Source organism: Coregonus clupeaformis, chromosome 3 (genome assembly GCF_020615455.1).
Source record: "Coregonus clupeaformis isolate EN_2021a chromosome 3, ASM2061545v1, whole genome shotgun sequence".
In the NCBI taxonomy this organism is placed as follows: Eukaryota; Metazoa; Chordata; class Actinopteri; order Salmoniformes; family Salmonidae; genus Coregonus; species Coregonus clupeaformis.
In genome coordinates, this window is record NC_059194.1 from 38,852,226 (window position 1) to 38,872,045 (window position 19,820).

At 45.2% G+C, this 19,820-nt stretch overlaps 1 protein-coding gene across 1 annotated transcript in view; it reads right to left on the minus strand.

Moving 5' to 3' along the window:
• LOC121545097 (glypican-3) overlaps positions 1-19,820 on the minus strand; it is a 308,607-nt gene that overhangs the window by 242,766 nt on the left and 46,021 nt on the right. The gene's annotated exons all lie outside the window — the stretch shown is intronic.

Here is a 19,820-nt window from a genome sequence, read left to right on the forward strand (position 1 = left end):
AGGATTTAGCAATTATCTTCAGCAAAACAGACAGCCCTTCTGCCGTTTTGTAGATGATAAATGTATTTCATTACAGAAGCTCAGGGCAGTGAGGAATAAGTAAGGGAGTCTGCAGGGGAAATGATTCCCTATGGTTGTACACAAACAAAAAAATTACACAATCTAAATAAAGCCTTCCTTTCTGACAAGACAGACCACTTGGGACCATCATCCACCTCCTCTTCTTTACTACTCATAGTCCTCCTCCTCCATCTTTTTATTCTCTCTCTCAATGTCATCACACGCTGTTCATGTTTCACTCCATCTTTTACACCTCTGCCAAAAGCTGCACTCTTTTCTGGCCTTAGACAAATTGTTTTCGGGCAAACAGAAACCATCCTATTATTTTATTTGTAACAGATGTAGATTAGGCACATTTTACATGATCATTCCCTCCAACTTTCAGTTGACTGCAAGATGACACCGTCAGAGGTGTACAAATTGTGAACTTAATCTATATGCAGATGATACTATTATGTATGCTATTGCCCCTACTGTTGATCTGGCTGTGTCAAAACTGCAGTCAGATTTTATAACTATGCAGGAATCCCTTGTTGATTTAAAACTCTCGTCAGAATGTTTCAGATTAACTACATGTTCACATTAGATGGTTCTCCAATCCGCATATAAATACTTAATCATTTGGATTGATATGGATTTGACGTTTAAAAAACAGATAGATGAGCTGGTAAAGAAGCTAAGAATTAAAGTTGGCTTTTTCTACAGAAACAGATCATGCCTTTCTCTAAGCAGTAGGAAACGGATTATTCAGTCAACCTTTTTATCTTTTCTTGATTATGGTGATATTATTTATATTATTTAAAAGTGCATCTGCCGTCGGACTGCCAGATGGTGAAGCGTGATTCATCACTCCAGAGAACGCGTTTCCACTGCTCCAGAGTCCAATGGCAGCAAGCTTTACACCACTCCAGCCGACACTTGGCATTGTGCATAGTGATCTTAAGCTTGTTTGCGTCTGCTTGGCCAAGGAAACCCAATTCATCAAGATCCCGATGAACAGTTCTTGTGCTGATGTTGCTTCCAGAGGCAGTCTGGAACTCAGTAGTGAGGGTTGCAACGGAGGACAGACGATTGTTACACGCTACGCGCTTCAGCACTCTGCGGTCCCCTTCTGTGAGTTTGTGTGGCCTACCACATCGCGGCTGAGCGATAACAGCACTTACACCACTTCACAATAACAGCACTTACAGTTGACCGGGGCTCAGTACCAGTCAAAAGTTTGGACACACCTACTCATTCAAGGGTTTTTCTTTATTTTTACTATTTTCTACATCGTAGAACAATAGTGAAGACATCAAAACAAAGAATAACACATATGGAACCATGTAGTAACCAAAAAAGTGGTAAACAAATTAAAATGTATTTTATATTTGAGATTCTTCAAAGTGGTCACCCTTTGCCTTGATGACAGCTTTGCACACTTTCGGCATTCTCTCAACCAGCTTCACCTGGAATGCTTTTCCAACAGTCTTGAAGGAGTTCCCACGTATGCTGAGCACTTGTTGGCTGCTTTTCCTTCACTCTGCGTTCCAACTCATCCCAAACCATCTCAATTGCATTGAGGTCAGGTGATTGTGAAGGCCAGGTCATCTGATGCAGCACTCCATCACTCTACTTCTTGGTCAAATAGCCCTTACACAGCCTGGAGGTGTGTTTTGGGTCATTGTCCTGTTGAAAAACAAATGATAGTCCCACTAAGCGCAAACCAGATGGGATGGTGTATCGCTGCAGAATGCTGTGTTAGCCATGCTAGTTAAGTTTGCCTTGAATTCTAAATAAATCACAGACAGTGTCACCAGCAAAGCACCCCCACACCATCACATCTCCTCCTCCATGCTTCACAGTGGGGACCACACATGTGCAGATCATCCGTTCACCTACTCTGCGTCTCACAAAGACACGGCGGTTGGAACCAAAAATCTAAAATTTGGACTCATCAGACCAATGGACAGATTTCCACCGGTCTAATGTTCATTGGTCGTGTTTCTTGGCCCAAGAAAGTATCTTCTTTTTATTGGTGTCCTTTAGTCGTGGTTTCTTTGCAGCAAATCGACCATAAAGGCCTGATTCACGCAGTCCCTTCTGAACAGTTGATGTTGAGATGTGTCTGTTACTTGAACTCCGTAAATAATTTATTTGGGCTGCAATTTCTGAGGCTGGTAACTCTAATGAACTTATCCTCTGCAGCAGAGGTGACTCTGGGTCTTCCTTTCCTGTGGCATTCCTCATGAGAGCCAGTTTCATCATAGCGCTTGATGGTTTTTGTGACTGCACTTGAAGAAACGTTCAAAGTTCTTGAAATGTTCCGTATTGACTGACCTTCATGTCTTAAAGTAATGATGGACTGTCGTTTCTCTTTGCTTATTTGAGCTGTACTTGCCATAATATGGACTTGGTCTTTTACCAAATAGGGCTATATTCTGTATACCACCCCTACCTTGTCACAACAAAACTGATTGGCTCAAACGCATTAAGAATGAAATAAATTCCACAAATAACTTTTAACAAGGCACACCTGTTAATTGAAATGCATTCCAGCTGACTACTTCATGAAGCTGGTTGAGAGAATGCCAAGAGTGTGCAAAGCTGTCATCAAGGCAAAGGGTGGCTACTTTGAAGAATCTCAAATATAAAATATATTTTGATTTGTTTAAAACTTTTATGGTTAGTACATGATTCTTCAAAGTATATGTTATGTAATAGTTTTGATGTCTTCACTATTGTCCTTCTGGAAGGTTCTCCCATCTCCACAGAGGAACTCTGGAGCTCTGTCAGAGTGACCTTCGGGTTCTTGGTCACCTCCCTGACCAAAGCACTTCTACCCTGATTGTTTAGTTTGGCCGGGCGGCCAGCTCTAGGAAGAGTCTTGGTGGTTCCAAACTTCTTCCATTTAAGAATAATGGAGGCCACTGTGTTCTTGGGGACTTTCAATGCTGCAGAAAAGTTTTGGTACCCTTCCCCAGATCTGTGCCTTGACACAATCCTGTCTCTGAGCTCTACGAACAATTCCTTCGACCTCATGGCTTGGTTTTTGCTCTGACATGCACTATCAACTGTGGGAAACCAGGCACCGCTCATCACCTGGCCAATACCATCCCTACGGTGAAGCATGGTGGTGGAAGCATCATGCTGTGTGGATGTTTTTCAGCGGCAGGGACTTGGAGACTAGTCAGGATTAAGTGAAAGATGAATGGAGCAAACTACAGAGAGATCCTTGATGAAAACCTGCTCCATAGTGCTCAGGGCCCAGATTCACAAAACACTTCTTACACAAAAACTTAAGAAGCTTCTTAAGGAAAAAAATAATAAGTTCATAAGATAGTTTGTCAGTGCAATTCCTCAACAATATCTTCAGATGTAATGATTTTCTTACGAACTTCTCAAATAGCTTCTTACTAATCTTGTTAAGATGTTTGTTGCTAGGCAACGATTTAGCTAGCTATCTAGCTAGCAATGGCAATCATGTTAGCATATTTCGTACTGAGATTACTGTTCTAAAACATGTTCTTGGGTTTAAAATAATCAAAACTTTCAGATGAAGTTTGTGTGTGAATTAAACATGTTCAATTGCTTTCATGAGTTTATTATCTCACTGCCCTGAGTTTAAGACAAGGGTTTAGCTATCTTGGAATTGAGAACATTTCCAATAACTTTATTTTCAAGAATCTAATTTCTTCTTAACTTTTTGGTTAAGGAGAAACATAAGAAATAGTGCAATACATTTTTCCAGAAACTTTTTGAGGAATAGCAACTTTGCTTAACTTTCTTCATAAGTCTATACTTAAGAGAAAAATGGCAGTTAAGAAGACATTTATTCTTAAGAAGATTTTGTGAATCTGGGCCCAGGACCTCAGACTGGGGTGAAGGTTCACCTTCCAACAGGACAATGAACCTAAGCACACAGCCAAGATTAGTCTGACCCCTTTTTCTCCCCAATTTTGTGTTATCCAATTGGTAGTTATAGTCTTGTCCCATCGCTGCAACTCCCATACGAACTCGGGAGAGGCGAAAGTCGAGAGCCGTGCGTCCTCAAACACAGCCAAGCCGGACTGCTTCTTGACACAATGCCCGCTTAACCCGGATGCCAGCCGCACCAATGTGTCGGAGGAAACACCGTACACCTGGCGACCATGTCAGCGTGCACTGCGCCCGGCCCGCCACAGGAGTCGCTAGTGCACCTCCTTTAACCTGGACGATGCTAGGCCAATTGTGCGCCGCCCCATGGTTCTCCCGGTCACGGCCGACTCAAACCAGGATCTATAGTGGCACAGCTAGCACTGCGATGCAGTGCCTTAGACCACTGCGCCACTCGGGAGGCCCATAAAAAAAATATACAAAAAAACTAACAATTTAATCCATTTTGGAATAAGGCTGTAACGTAACAAAATGTGGGAAAAGTGAAGGGGTCTGAATATTTTCCGAATGCACTGTGTGTGTGTGTGCATATATATATATATATATATATATATATATATATATATATATATATATATATATATATTGTGATGTCACGAGAGGCTGTGTCCTGGAGGGACGTTACATCCCCTGAGGTGGCTGCAAACCCAGACAGCTATGGCTCCATCTGCTGGTATGGTCGGGAACTCCACCCCTCTATGGCCAATCTTCCCACGCAGCTGAAACAAATGAGGAGCTGATGAGCTGAAGGTTTGGGAAGGGAAGAGACACAGTCTCCAACCTGGGCTCTCTGGAGAACAAGAGTGCTGCACGTCCACTTCCATGAGGAATATAAGGATTTGGGGATACTTACCTTTGGGAAATACTCACCTTTGGATATATGCACCTGTGGAAATACGTGAGAGACATTTGGAAGGACTTTTTGCTGGGTTGGCCACTAGCTGCAACGTGGACTACAGTAAGGCTGGGGAAAAGTTATCTGAGCGAGTGAGAATTATGACTTTGGATGTGGAAGAGACATCCCTGAACTGTTAACCCTTAAAGAGCCACAAGAGAACAGAATTTTGTTATATTTTCGTTAATTTCCCAAGACCTATAATAAAATCCTTGTTTTGTTTGAACCTTGTCTCCTTGCACTACTTGAGCAATCCCGCTGAAAGCTGTGTAGCCTCTCGTGACGTCACAGATGGTGGAGAATACGGGCACGCTCAAGCGTTAATAGTGCATGTCAGAGGAGGATACCGAAGGTTTGATCACCCAGTTTTCCAAGTTGGCCGTAGGCTCCCCGCCGACTGAAATGGAGGACATATTGAAAGCCCTGGTTGCTGGCCAGCAAGCCCAGATGCAAGCAAACGTGGCTCTCTTGGAGGAGCAAAAGAAAGCCAACCTTCTGAAGGCAGAGGAATTGCAGTTGCAGAGACAGAGGGTGGTCCAAAATACCCGCCCAATAAAGGCAAGTGACTTTATATCTAAGATGGGAGCTACCGATGACATTGAGGCATACCTGCATGCATTTGAGGCCACGGCCACTAGGGAAGCCTGGCCCAAGCAACAGTGGGTTGTTCTGTTAGCCCCCCTTTCTAACCGGGGAATCGCTGAATGCTGTCCGGGACCTGGGCCCTGACCAGGTTACTGACTATGATGCCCTGAAGTCTGAGATCCTCAGCAGATATGGACTCACAAAGTTTGGTATGGCCCAGCGCTTTCACAGCTGGACCTTCCAACCAGACCAACCTCCTCGGGCGCAGATGCATGAACTTGTCCGAATCGCAAGGAAATGGCTGGATCCGCAGAGGAATACAGCAGCGGCGGTGGTGGAGGCCGTTGTGGTGGATCGTTACCTACGCGCCCTGCCTTATGAGGCAAAACGGGTCATCAGTCAACAGGCCTTGACCACGGCTGATCTGACCGTGGAAGCTGTGGAAAAGTACCAGGCCACAGCGGAGATGCTGAATGCTTCCCGAAAAGACCCCAGGAGTGCGGCCCCACCACAAATGGGAAGAACCCGTCCAAAGGACCCCAAGGTCTCGAACCCAGCCACGTCAGGACTTATCCCGGCTCCAGGGGGAGCCAGAAACCAGGCGGGTCCAAGAAGAGTACACCAGGAGGGGGAAACTCGACAGTGTTACCGGTGTGGGGAGATGGGACATATCTCCTGGCAGTGTGGGAAACCAGCCGATGAACCTATGCCCACTGCGGAGTCCTCCAGCTCAGCACCCACACACCGTTTTGCCTCGCTCTTGGGAGTCGTAGATGGCGGCCCAGATCGACCCCCCACCTGCCCGGTAACTGTGAATCACCATGATGTGGAGGCCTTACTGGATTCTGGTAGCCGGGCCACCCTGGTGCGTAAGGATTTGGTGGGCCCAACGTGTCTGACCCTGGGGAAAGTCCTCCCAGTTTCCTGTGTCCATGGGGACACCAGAGAATACCCCATTACTGAACTTACAATGACCAGCACACGGGGAACCATACACACGACGGCGGGGGTGGTTGATTCCCTCCCCGTCCCTGTCCTAATTGGACGAGACTGCCCAGCCTTTTACCCACTCTGGAGAGTCTCAGGAGAGGATAACCCGAGTACCTCGGAAACGGAGAGGCAAGACTCATCCTGGGAAGGCTCCGGTGCAATCCTCCGAGTTACTCACTCCCGCCCCGGGCTCTGATAGGGATGGCAGGTGCCCAGACCGACACAGAGACGGAGCTACAGAATCTGGACAAAGAACTGTCTGGTCTGAAGGGGACCGCTGAGAGGTATCGTTTGTTAAAGCAACAGTTAGACATGAAGACAGAAGAGTTAGATATCCTCCAGGCTAAACTCCAACAGAGCTCCTTCCCTAAGCAACAGGAGGAGCTGGAGAGGCTGCGCAGGACCATCGAGGAGTGTGAGGAGACCCTGCGCAGTAGTAAGGAGGTCCAGAAGAAGGCAGAGGAGAAGTACAAGGTGTTGGAGAACAAGATGAAGAATGCGGAGGCAGAGAGAGAGAAGGAACTGAAAGCTGCTCAACAGAAGCTAAACTCTGCTAAAACCAAGGCTGATGCGTTCAGTAAGAAACTCAAGGAGAGACAACAGGAGGCTGAGTCCCTGGTCCTAGAGTTGGAGGAGTTGAAGAGAGAGCAGGCTGGCAAGCACCACGGCAATGCGGACGCCCTCTCCCGGCGTGATGCCTTCTTCGCTGCCTTTACCCCGACGAGGACGTCGGTCCCGAGGAGGGGGATGTGTGATGTCACGAGAGGCTGTGTCCTGGAGGGACGTTACATCCCCTGAGGTGGCTGCAAACCCAGACAGCTATGGCTCCATCTGCTGGTATGGTCGGGAACTCCACCCCTCTATGGCCAATCTTCCCACGCAGCTGAAACAAATGAGGAGCTGATGAGCTGAAGGTTTGGGAAGGGAAGAGACACAGTCTCCAACCTGGGCTCTCTGGAGAACAAGAGTGCTGCACGTCCACTTCCATGAGGAATATAAGGATTTGGGGATACTTACCTTTGGGAAATACTCACCTTTGGATATATGCACCTGTGGAAATACGTGAGAGACATTTGGAAGGACTTTTTGCTGGGTTGGCCACTAGCTGCAACGTGGACTACAGTAAGGCTGGGGAAAAGTTATCTGAGCGAGTGAGAATTATGACTTTGGATGTGGAAGAGACATCCCTGAACTGTTAACCCTTAAAGAGCCACAAGAGAACAGAATTTTGTTATATTTTCGTTAATTTCCCAAGACCTATAATAAAATCCTTGTTTTGTTTGAACCTTGTCTCCTTGCACTACTTGAGCAATCCCGCTGAAAGCTGTGTAGCCTCTCGTGACGTCACAATATATATATACACAGTGGGGAGAACAAGTATTTGATACACTGCCGATTTTGCAGGTTTTCCTACTTACAAAGCATGTAGAGGTCTGTAATTGTTATCATAGGTACACTTCAACTGTGAGAGACGGAATTTAAAACAAAAATCCAGAAAATCACATTGAATAATTTTAAAGTAATTAATTTGCATTTTATTGCATGACATAAGTATTTGATCACCTACCAACCAGTAAGAATTCTGGCTCTCACAGACCTGTTAGTTTTTCTTTAAGAAGCCCTCCTGTTCTCCACTCATTACCTGTATTAACTGCACCTATTTGAACTCGTTACCTGTATAAAAGACACCTGTCCACACACTCAATCAAACAGACTCCAACCTCTCCACAATGGCCAAGACCAGAGAGCTGTGTAAGGGCATCAGGGATAAAACTGTAGACCTGCACAAGGCTGGGATGGGCTACAGGACAATAGGCAAGCAGCTTGGTGAGAAGGCAACAACTGTTGGCACAATTATTAGAAAATGGAAGAAGTTCAAGATGACGGTCAATCACCCTCGGTCTGGGGCTCCATGCAAGATCTCACCTCGTGGGGCATCAATGATCATGAGGAAGGTGAGGGATCAGCCCAGAACTACACGGCAGGACCTGGTCCTGAAGAGAGCTGGGATCACCTGACCTGAAGAGAGCTGGGATCACAGTCTCAAAGAAAACCATTAGTAACACACTACGCCGTCATGGATTAAAATCCTGCAGCGCACGCAAGGTCCCCCTGCTCAAGCCAGCGCATGTCCAGGCCTGTCTGAAGTTTGCCAATGACCATCTGGATGATCCAGAGGAGGAATGGGAGAAGGCCATGTGGTCTGATGAGACAAAAATAGAGCTTTTTGGTCTAAACTCCACTCGCCGTGTTTGGAGGAAGATGAAGGATGAGTACAACCCCAAGAACACCATCCCAACCGTGAAGCATGGAGGTGGAAACATCATTCTTTGGGGACGCTTTTCTGCAAAGGGGACAGGACGACTGCACCGTATTGAGGGGAGGATGGATGGGGCCATGTATTGCGAGATCTTGGCCAACAACCTCCTTCCCTCAGTAAGAGCATTGAAGATGGGTCGTGGCTGGGTCTTCCAGCATGACAACGACCCAAAACACACAGCCAGGGCAACTAAGGAGTGGCTCCGTAAGAAGCATCTCAAGGTCCTGGAGTGGCCTAGCCAGTCTCCAGACCTGAACCCAATAGAAAAGCTTTGGAGGGAGCTGAAAGTCAGTATTGCCCAGCGACAGCCCCGAAAACTGAAGGATCTGGAGAAGGTCTGTATGGAGGAGTGGGCCAAAATCCCTGCTGCAGTGTGTGCAAACCTGGTCAAGACCTACAGCAAACGTATGACCTCTGTAATTGCAAACAAAGGTTTCTGTACCAAATATTCAGTTCTGCTTTTCTGATGTATCAAATACTTATGTCATGCAATAAAATGCAAATTCATTACTTAAAAAACATACAATGTGATTTTCTGGATTTTTGTTTTAGATTCCGTCTCTTACAGTTGAAGTGTACCTATGATAAAAATTACAGACCTCTACATGCTTTGTAAGTAAGAAAACCTGCAAAATCGGCAGTGTATCAAAAACTTGTTCTCCCCACTGTGTATATATATATATATAAATTATATTGGGTTTAATGTGTATATTTATGTTGTATTATACAGGGCACATTTGAATAAGATACCTAGGTCTCAATATGTCTTCCCTGTTAAAATAAAGGTTAAATTAAATGTAAAAAAAAAAAAAAAAAAATCCCCATCTCAATCAATATTTTTGCAGTTGTAGTTCTATGCTATCCTATTCTATGCTCTTCCATCTATTCTTGTTCCTCAATGCATTTCCACCATGCATCCCAGTTTAAATTCAGTGATTGTCCTCCTGTCCCGTTGTGCAGCCTCCCTTCTCCTCCCCTGCAGGTCCCCAGGCCTGTGTCTTGGCCTGAGTGAAGCTGAACATGACAGCTCCAGTAGGGCCACAACGAGAGCTGTGCACACAGCACAGTAGTCTCACGCTTCATCTTTAACAAGCTCCCAGAGCCCAGGCTTTATACAGGCTGGGGGACTGGGACCACGCAGAACACAACCACCATGTTGCTCTTTTTCTGAGAGGGGCGGTGGAGAGAGAGAGGATGGGACACACAGAGAGAGAAGAGAGAGAGAGAAGAGAGAGAGAGAGAGAGAGAGAGAGAGAGAGAGAGAGAGAGAGAGAGAGAGAGAGAGAGAGAGAGAGAGAGAGAGAAGAGAGACAGGGGCCCGTGTTAAGATATAGAATATGTTAAAGGCTCTTCATTAAGGAGATTAATTATAGATCAACTTGAGTTGAGAGGAGGCAGTGGGAATCCTGTCAGCAGTCTCCAAGGCATAGGGCACTGACTCTAGGCAGGAACATTATGCATAAATAAAATCTAACTAAGACAATTTGTAACCCAACCCAAGGAATTATATAATTAATTGGGGATTACACTGTATTGTTTAAGACTCTCGCTTTAAGGACTTCTCCCCTTCTGTCTCCTGTGACATACTAGCACTAGCTAGGTTTCCATCCCATTGGTCTAAAGATTTTCACAAAAATATATTACGCACTTTACCAGCAGAGGTGTGTTTCCATCAAACTGGTTTGTTGCAATTAAAAGGCTGTGCATAATGATGTAGTGCACATAAAAAGCACTCTGTTGTATAATGTTTCATTTACCGAATAAAAAACAGAAGTACTTTGTGTTTCCATACCATCACTCTGTTGATGGTTTTGCCACAAAAAGTATTGAGATTAACAGCTATGGACTTGGCACATGTGCACTAGCCAATGGCTCACAGATAGGCCATGATGAGATTAGAGCAAGACCATTTTTATGCTTTTCCAAATCTAGTGGGAGGACCACACAACAAAGAAACGCGTTTCCACTACCATTTGTTGCGTGATCCGTTTCACCGACAAACAAATGATCCACCCTTGTTGAACGTATATTGTTTTGTTGACATCTAGGAAAGTTAACCGACAATTTACTGTTTCCATCAGGCCTGTCGTGAGTTTTTTAGCAGACAGGTACTTTACTCACATAAAAACAGATGGATGGAAACATGGTTACTGATCTAATTGTCCTATTAGGAGACAAAACTCTGATATCCAAGAATGGAAGAAATGATTACAGTTCAATGGCAAATATTTCTGTAACATCATGCCACAAGGAGAGCTGTTGTAATTGTCTGTATTAAAGGTCCTAAAGAGCTTTATAACAGGCTGCTAATTAGACTGAGTGAATGGAGCGCAGTCCTGCAATGGGTCAGACTAATTTTGCCTATTTGTTATGCCCTGTGTCAGTTGAAAGGCAGGAATGCAGCTATTGTTGTTCCATGCCTCATCTCGTTTGCGTCATAAAAACGTCCTCCCTGTGTGCGACTCCATGTTTGGTGGTCACTGTTCCCTATTTTCTCGGATCCTAGGTCAGTGTCGCCATGCCGACCTGACCCAGGCCCTAATTGTTAGCGTCACACACACAGAATCAAACAGGGCTGGCCGCCATGGTGTTTCATATCCAACAACTCATTTTACAACAACAACAACCTCCACCACCACCACTACCCACCCCTGGAGGTCATTTATGACAAAAAAGCCATCACTAAAGCCCACAAGGTACTTATGGACCCCAGACTTCCTCTATACAATGACGTTAGGCAACGTTACCGGGCACCAGGGATCGAGACAAACAGTCCTTTATCCCAGTTGAAATAAGGCTGCTGAATGACAATCACTAGTATACTGTAAAAAAAAAAAAATAGATACAGCTGTGGAAAAAATTAAGAGACCACTGCAAATTGTTCTTAAATCAGCATCTCTACATATATGACAGCCATTCCATTCCAGTGTCTCTTGAATTCCAACACATGCACACCTCATTCTACTGAATTACTTAGGTGATCACCTGAACCAAATCTTATTTAACGAGAAAAGTTTAAAAACCACTGCTGTGGTCATCACTATCCTCTTGCAATAGGACCAGCTAGATGGCAAAAACAGTGCTAATAGTACCTCAAAAGTAATATTAATTAAAAAAATAACTATTGACAATGCCAAAAGAGTTGAAAATAAAAGTTTTGAGTAAGGAAAAGAAGGATTGAATGCTGGCTTTACTGGCAGAGGGATACAGTGAGCGTCAGGTTGCTTCCATCCTTAAAATTTCAAAGACGGCGGTTCATAAGAACAAGGTCAAGCAGCAGACATTGGGGACAACAAAGCTACAGACCGGCAGAGGGCGAAAACGACTCTCTGCTGACTGGGATGACCGCCAACTCATTCAAATGTCACTCAACAACCATAGGATGACATCAAGTGACCTACAAAAAGAATGGCAAATGGCAGCTGGGGTGAAGTGCACGGTGAGGACGGTTCGAAACAGGCTCCTAGGGGCAGGGCTAAAGTCATGCAAAGCTAGAAAAAAGCCCTTCATCAATGAGAAGCAAAGAAGAGCCAGGCTGAGGTTTGCAAAATTCCATAAGGATTGGACCGTAGAGGACTGGAGTAAGGTCATCTTCTCTGATGAGTCCAATTTTCAGCTTTGCCCAACACCTGGTCGTCTAATGGTTAGACGAAGACCTGGAGAGGCCTACAAGCCACAGTGTCTCGCACCCACTGTGAAATTTGGTGGAGGATCGGTGATGATCTGGGGGTCCTTCAGCAAGGCTGGAATCGGGCAGATTTGTCTTTGTGAAGGACGCATGAATCAAGCCACGTACAAGGTTGTCCTGGAAGAAAACTTGCTTCCTTTTGCTCTGACATTGTTCCCCAACTCTGAGGATTGTTTTTTTTCCAGCAGGACAATGCGCCATGCCACACAGCCAGGTCAATCAAGGTGTGGATGGAGGACCACCAGATCAAGACCCTGTCATGGCCAGCCCAATCTCCAGACCTGAACACCATTGAAAACTTCTGGAATGTGATCAAGAGGAAGATGGATGGTCACAAGCCATCAAACAAAGCCGAGCTGCTTGAAATTGTGCGCCAGGAGTGGCATAAAGTCACCCAAAATCAATGTGAAAGACTGGTGGAGAGCATGACAAGACGCATGAAATCTGTGATTGAAAATCAGGGATATTCCACCAAATATTGATTTCTGAACTCTTCCTAAGTTAAAACATTAGTATTGTGTTGTTTAAAAATGAACATGAACTTATTTTCTTTGCATTATTCGAGGTCTGACAACACTGCATCTTTTTTGTTATTTTGACCAGTTGTCATTTTCTGCAAATACATGCTCTAAATGACAATATTTTTATTTGGAATTTCGGAGAAATGTTTTCAGTAGTTTATAGAATTAAATACATGTTTTTATTTTTTACCCAAACATATACCTATACATAGTAAAACCAGAGAAACTGATAATTTTGCAGTGGTCTCTTAATTATTTCCACAGCTGTATATATATATTCATCGTACAATTGTAAGGCAACCAACTGCAATAGGATTGTGAGTTTGCTCAACAAAATAGCTTTATTAAAGTTGATTTGAAGTACAACTTTAAGCCAACCAGCTGCAATAGGATTGTGCCTCAAATACATCATACCTCAGCACATTGATCTGGTACTGGTTCTCCCTGTACAGTATATACAGTGGGGAGAACAAGTATTTGATACACTGCCGATTTTGCATGTTTTCCAACTTACAAAGCATGTAGAGGTCTGTAATTTTTATCATAGGTACACATCAACTGTGAGAGCCGGAATCTAAAAAAAAAATCCAGAACATCACATTGTATGATTTTAAAGTAATTTATTTGCATTTTATTGCATGACATAAGTATTTGATCACCTACCAACCAGTAAGAATTCCGGCTCTCACAGACCTGTTAGTTTTTCTTTAAGAAGCCCTCCTGTTCTCCACTCATTACCTGTATTAACTGCACCTGTTTGAACTCGTTACCTGTATAAAAGACACCTGTCCACACACTCAATCAAACAGACTCCAACCTCTCCACAATGGCCAAGACCAGAGAGCTGTGTAAGGACATCAGGGATACAATTGTAGACCTGCACAAGGCTGGGATGGGCTACAGGACAATAGGCAAGCAGCTTGGTGAGAAGGCAACAACTGTTGGCGCAATTATTAGAAAATGGAAGAAGTTCAAGATGACGCTCAATCACCCTCGGTCTGGGGCTCCATGCAAGATCTCACCTCGTGGGGCATCAATGATCATGAGGAAGGTGAGGGATCAGCCCAGAACTACACGGCAGGACCTGGTCAATGACCTGAAGAGAGCTGGGAACACAGTCTCAAAGAAAACCATTAGTAACACACTACGCCGTCATGGATTAAAATCCTGCAGCGCACGCAAGGTCCCCCTGCTCAAGCCAGCGCGTGTCCAGGCCCATCTGAAGTTTGCCAATGACCATCTGGATGATCCAGAGGAGGAATGGGAGAAGGTCATGTGGTCTGATGAGACAAAAATAGAGCTTTTTGGTCTAAACTCCACTCGCCGTGTTTGGAGGAAGAAGAAGCATGAGTACAACCCCAAGAACACCATCCCAACCGTGAAGCATGGAGGTGGAAACATCATTCTTTGGGTTGCTTTTCTGCAAAGGGGACAGGACGACTGCACCATATTGAGGGGAGGATGGATGGGGCCATGTATCGCGAGATCTTGGCCAACAACCTCCTTCCCTCAGTAAGAGCATTGAAGATGGGTCGTGGCTGGGTCTTCCAGCATGACAACGACCCGAAACACACAGCCAAGGCAACTAAGGAGAAGCTCCGTAAGAAGCATCTCAAGGTCCTGGAGTGGCCTAGCCAGTCTCCAGACCTGAACCCAATAGAAAATCTTTGGAGGGAGCTGAAAGTCCGTATTGCCCAGCGACAGCCCCGAAACCTGAAGGATCTGGAGAAGGTCTGTATGGAGGAGTGGGCCAAAATCCCTGCTGCAGTGTGTGCAAATGTGGTCAAGACCTACAGGAAACGTATGATCTCTGTAATTGCAAACAAGGGTGTCTGTACCAAATATCAAGTTCTGCTTTTCTGATGTATCAAATACTTTTGTCATGCAATAAAATGCAAATTAATTACTTAAAAATCATACAACGTGATTTTCTGGATTTTTGTTTTAGATTCCGTCTCTCACAGTTGAAGTGTACATATGATAAAAATTACAGACCTCTACATGCTTTGTAAGTAGGAAAACCTGCAAAATCGGCAGTGTATCAAATACTTGTTCTCCCCACTGTAGCTCCATTCTTGGGTATTTTATTTTATTCCTCTTGTGATACTTTTTTATTTCTAACTCTGCATTGTTGGAAAGGGCTCGTAAGCATGCATTTGACTGTAAAGTCTACACATTTTTAAATTTTTAAATTTTTTAGTCATTTAGCAGACGCTCTTATCCAGAGCGACTTACAGTTAGTGAGTACATACATTCTTCTTATTAATTGTTTTTTACACCAGTTGTATTCGGCGCATGTGACAAATAAAATTTGATTTAATTTGATTTTGCTCAACATTTGGGCATATACAGTAGGGGGAAAAAGTATTTAGTCAAATCAAATCAAATTTTATTGGCCAAATGCGCCGAATACAACAGGTGCAGACATTACAGTGAAATGCTTACTTACAGCCCTTAACCAACAGTGCATTTCTTTTTAACAAAAAAAGTAAAAATAAAACAACAACGAAAAAAGTGTTGAGAAAAAAAAAGAGCAGAAGTAAAATAAAATAACAGTAGGGAGGCTATATATACAGGGGGGTACCGGTGCAGAGTCAATGTGCGGGGGCACCGGCTAGTTGAGGTAGTTGAAGTAATATGTACATGTGGGTAGAGTTAAAGTGACTATGCATAAATAATTAACAGAGTAGCAGCAGCGTAAAAGGATGGGGTGGGGGGGCAGTGCAAATAGTCTGGGTAGCCATGATTAGCTGTTCAGGAGTCTTATGGCTTGGGGGTAGAAGCTGTTGAGAAGTCTTTTGGACATAGACTTGAAACTCCGGTACCACTTGCCGTGCGGTAGCAGAGAGAACAGTCTATGACTAGGGTGGCTGGAGTCTTTGACAATTTTGAGGGCCTTCCTCTGACACCGCCTGGTATAGAGGTCCTGGATGGCAGGAAGCTTGGCCCCAGTGATGTACTGGGCGGTACGCACTACCCTCTGTAGTGCCTTGCAGTCGGAGGCCAGGCAGTTGCCATACCAGGCGGTGATGCAACCAGTCAGGATGCTCTCGATGGTGCAGCTGTAGAATTTTTTGAGGATCTGAGGACCCATGCCAAATCTTTTCAGTCTCCTGAGGGGGAATAGGCTTTGTTGTGCCCTCTTCACGACTGTCTTGGTGTGTTTGGACCATGATAGTTCGTTGGTGATGTGGACACCAAGGAACTTGAAGCTCTCAACCTGTTCCACTACAGCCCCGTCGATGAGAATGGGGGTGTGCTCAGTCCTCTTTTTTTCCTGTAGTCCACAATCATCTCCTTTGTCTTGGTCACGTTGAGGGAGAGGTTGTTGTCCTGGCACCACACGGCCAGGTCTCTGACCTCCTCCCTATAGGCTGTCTCATCGTTGTCGGTGATCAGGCCTACCACTGTTGTGTCGTCGGCAAACTTAATGATGGTGTTGGAGTCGTGCCTGGCCATGCAGTCATGGGTGAACAGGGAGTACAGGAGGGGACTGAGCACGCACCCCTGAGGGGACCCCGTGTTGAGGATCAGTGTGGCAGATGTGTTGTTACCTACCCTTACCACCTGGGGGCGGCCCGTCAGGAAGTCCAGGATCCAGTTGCAGAGGGAGGTGTTTAGTCCCAGGATCCTTAGCTTAGTGATGAGCTTAGAGGGCACTATGGTGTTGAATGCTGAGCTGTAGTCAATGAATAGCATTCTCATGTAGGTGTTCCTTTTGTCCAGGTGGGAAAGGGCAGTGTGGAGTGCAATAGAGATTGCATCATCTGTGGATCTGTTGGGGCGGTATGCAAATTGGAGTGGGTCTAGGGTTTCTGGGATAATGCTGTTGATGTGAGCCATGACCAGCCTTTCAAAGCACTTCATGGCTACAGACGTCAGTGCTACGGGTCGGTAGTCATTTAGGCAGGTTATCTTAGAGTCCTTGGGCACGGGGACTATGGTGGTCTGCTTGAAACATGTTGGTATTACAGACTCAGTCAGGGACATGTTGAAAATGTCAGTGAAGACACTTGCCAGTTGGTCAGCACATGCTCGGAGTACACGTCCTGGTAATCCGTCTGGCCCTGCGGCCTTGTGAATGTTGACCTGCTTAAAAGTCTTACTCACATCGGCTACGGAGAGCGTGATCACATAGTCATCTGGAACAGCTGGTGCTCTCATGCATGCTTCAGTGTTGCTTGCCTCGAAGCGAGCATAGAAGTGGTTTAGCTCGTCTGGTAGGCTTGTGTCACTGGGCAGCTCGCGGCTGTGCTTCCCTTTGAAGTCTGTAATAGTTTTCAAGCCCTGCCACATCCGACGAGCGTCAGAGCCAGTGTAGTACGATTCAATCTTAGTCCTGTATTGACTCTTTGCCTGTTTGATGGTTCGTCGGAGGGCATAGCAGGATTTCTTATAAGCGTCCGGGTTAGAGTCCCGCTCCTTGAAAGTGGCAGCTCTACCCTTTAGCTCAGTGCGGATGTTTCCTGTAATCTATGGCTTCTGGTTGGGGTATGTACGTACGGTCACTGTGGGGACGACATCTTCGATGCACTTATTGATGAAGCCAGTGACTGATGTGGTGTACTCCTCAATGCTGTCTGAAGAATCCCGGAACATGTTCCAGTCCGTGCTAGCAAAACAGTCCTGTAGCTTAGCATCTGCGTCATCTGACCACTTTTTTATTAACCGAGTCACTGGTGCTTCCTGCTTTAGTTTTTGCTTATAAGCAGGAATCAGGAGGATAGAGTTATGGTCAGATTTGCCAAATGGAGGGCGAGGGAGAGCTTTGTATGCGTCTCTGTGTGTGGAGTAAAGGTGGTCCAGAGTTTTTTTTCCTCTGGTTGCACATTTAACATGCTGGTAGAAATTAGGTAGAACGGATTTAAGTTTTCCCTGCATTAAAGTCCCCGGCCACTAGGAGCGCTGCCTCTGGATGAGCGTTTTCCTGTTGATTTATGGCCTTATACAACTCATTCAGTGCAATCTTAATGCCAGCATTGGTTTGTGGTGGTAAATAGACAGCTATGAAAAATATAGATGAAAACTCTCTTGGTAAATAGTGTGGTCTACATCTTATCATAAGATACTCTACCTCAGGCGAGCAAAACCTCGAGACTTCCTTAGTATTTGATTTTGTGCACCAGCTGTTGTTTACAAATATACACAGACCGCCACCCCTTGTCTTACCGGAGTCAGCCGTTATATCCTGCCGATGTAGCGTATAGCCCGCTAGCTGTATGTTATCCATGTCGTCGTTCAGCCACGACTCGGTGAAACATAATATATTCAGGGGTGCACATAACTTTTTCAGTGAGTTACGCAGGTGAGTACCAGCAGATGGTGTTTGGTACTCACCATATATGTAGCGTGGTCTTAATAAGTGCAGTCTTCTTCACTGTCCTCCTCAGTGCCGCCACCACTGTCCTCCTCAGTGCTGCCATCACTGTCCTCCTCAGTGCTGCCACCACTGTCCTCCTCAGTGCCACCACCACTGTCCTCTGCTTCAGCTTCCTGCATGGTAGATGATGAAGATGCTGCAGATGCACCTCCCTGTCCTTGGTTGAGCCTCCGATTAGCTGTCTCCATCCACAGGTCAACAGCAGGCTTTGGGTCAAATGTCTCTGTGGTCTGCTTTGACAGGTGAATGTGCATCAGTGCTGAGAGACGAGCATGTGACAGACAAGATCTTGAATGTTGAGATGTGAGAATCCCCTCTCACAAGCTGCACTGCTTAAAGGCAGTGTAAGAGACAGCTTAACCACCTTGTTGATGTTGGAATAAGCATCTGGGTTACTTGTACTTACTATTTGGACCAAGTCATACACAGAAGAGGCTCCCAGGCGTTTTCCTGCCTGCTTTAAGCGCATCCATTCTGTCACAGTGGTATCTTTGTCAAGTTGCAAGGTGGCCTCATATTTCTTGAGAATGCTGCAAACTGTTGTGTTTCCAAAACTGTGGAGGTCTTGCATTTCCTGAGGCCATGTTGAAGGATCAAATACTAAGAAATGATCACATGACTTGAGGGAGTCATATCTGATTTCAAACTCTTCAATTAACCCCCTGAGTATTGTCTCTGTCAGCATCAGCATTGGAAACAGTGTGTGCCCTATGGCTTTCACCATCAAGCAGAAGTGTGAACTGTCCAATGGCCACCATGAGTTCATCCTTACATTCTCCAATGGTCAGCTTTTCCTTCTGAAACCTAATGGATGTGGTGTTCAAAATGTTGCAAATGTCAAGCATGTTTGACAGAAAGCACTGAAAACGCTCTGTGCAGATATGCTGCAAGTCACTGTTATCACTCGTAACCAGTTGCATTTTAATGGCTGGCAATAGTCTTGATATTTTTAACAGTGTTTCATGCCTCCATGCAGACCATCTGATATTATGAAACTTACCCAGTTTCACAAAGGAGAGCCCATTTTCTTCACATAGCTTATTCAGTGCAGCAGTTTTTTTTGCTCCACCTTTTTGTAAATAAAACTGCAGCAGCTTGACCACAGAGCGATTAAATGTCTCACAGTAAGGAACGTTGCGATCAGCTGATTTCGCGCAATTCTCCAGTGTGTGTGCGGTGCACAGAATGTGCACAAGGGAGTCTCCAACCGCAGCAAGTTGCCGGAGTTTTGGCACAACGCCGTTGTAGATACCCACGTTGACAGCAGCAGTCTGTGCACACAGCGACCAACTTTGTTGTCCAGTCATCCAAGCCTGTGTCCTGGAAAAGTCTCACAAGTCCGTCTGTTATGGCCTGTGCGGTTCGGTCAGCACCCAATTCAATCAGTCCAATAAAGTCCGAAGTAAACTCTCCGTTGCTGGACACAGACACACTGTAAACGATTTCCTGCTCAGTTTTTGTGATGT